Raw genomic sequence first — 1652 nt, 5'->3', positions numbered from 1 at the left:
ATCTTCTGCACAAGACCTTTCTTTTTAAACTGTTGAGGAGCAATGATGTCAGCTTGAGGACTAAGTTATGCCTGACTCAAGCCATGGTATTTTCAATAACCTCATATGCATGCAAAACCTGGACAGTGAATAAGGAAGACTGTAGAAGAACTGATGCTTTTGAGTTATGGTGTTGGAGGAGACTACTGAAAGTACCACAAGAACAAATAGATCTTGTGGGCTGCCACAAGAACAAATAGATCTGTGTTGGAAGAAGTGCAGTCAGAGTGCTCCTTGGAGAGCAGGATGGCCAAACTTCGTCTCTCATACTTCAGACATATTGTCAGGAGGGACCACTTGCTGGAGAGGGATATCATGTTTGGTAAGGTAGAGGGTCAGAGAAAAAGAGGAAGACCCTCAGTGAGATGGATTGGCAAAATGGCAGCATCAGTGTAGTCAAGTTTAGAACAATTGTGATGTTGGCCCAGGACTGGGCAACGTTTCCTTCTGTTGTGCATAGAGTTGCAACGAGTTGGTACCAATTCGATGGCACCTAAGGACAAACCTTTGTTTTTGTCTTCTGATTTGATTTTTGTTGTCTTTTGTTGTTGTTGTTAAGTGTAGGTTTGCAAATACAATTGCAATATTTAAAGCTTAGCTTTCAGGAAAAAGGAAGTAAGAACTTGGTGTGTGCATGAAAAGTCATTTGTATGAGAGAAGGACTTTAAAGGAAGATGCCTTGGAAAGGAAATCAGGTGGTAAGTGTCTAGTTGTGGGAATTACTTTTCCTATGGAGCTACAAATTGGGCTGCAAACTGCAAGGTCAGCAGTTCAAAACTACCAGCTGTTCCATGAGAGAAAGATGAGGCTTTCTACTCCTGTAAAGATTTACAGCCTCAAATCGGGCTGCAAACTGCAAGGTCAGCAGTTCAAAACTACCAGCTGTTCCATGAGAGAAAGATGAGGCTTTCTACTCCTGTAAAGATTTACAGCCTCAGAAACCCTGTAAAAGGTCACTATGGGTTGGTACCGACTCCATGGCACATAACAACAACATGGGGTAAGTGATTTTGTTTTTTTTTTTAAAAAGTAGTTTTCCTGGAATTGGGAGTAGACAAATTACTAATTGGTTTACCTTTGTGATATATGCTAGTTTGAAAAATAAAAAGAAGAAAGAAAATATATAATGTAAAAATTTTAAAAAGGTGCTTTAAGATGGATTTTATAAATAGATTTGTTACAGGATGCCCTGTTCTCTGGCTGTGATGCTAACCACTTCAAATGGGTAAAATTTGAATACATTTTCTATGGTAAAGGATCTTTAATAAAAAAAAAAAAAATTAAGAGTTAAAAAAAAGTATATCATACTGGAATACAGTAAAATTTCAGAAAACAATAAAAAAAGGAAAAGAACATAATGTATTTCATAAGATGTTCTGAAAGCTGCTCTCTACCATATTAAATGGAGATGGAAATATGCTAAAGCAAATGGAAGAAATGAGTGAGTAAAAGAGCTGAACAGAAAAGTTCAAAGGGCAGCTTGAAAAGAGGAAGTCAAGTATTCAAATGAGAAGTGTGAAACCTTGGAGTTAGAAAACAAAAGGGTAGAACATGTTCAGCATTTACTAAGTTGAAATACCCAAAGGAAAATTTGAAACCTTGACTTTTATTAT

The sequence above is a fragment of the Chrysochloris asiatica genome, unplaced genomic scaffold (genome assembly GCF_000296735.1).
Source record: "Chrysochloris asiatica unplaced genomic scaffold, ChrAsi1.0 scaffold00501, whole genome shotgun sequence".
NCBI lineage: Eukaryota > Metazoa > Chordata > Mammalia > Afrosoricida > Chrysochloridae > Chrysochloris > Chrysochloris asiatica.
Note: the sequence above shows the minus strand (reverse complement) of the source record.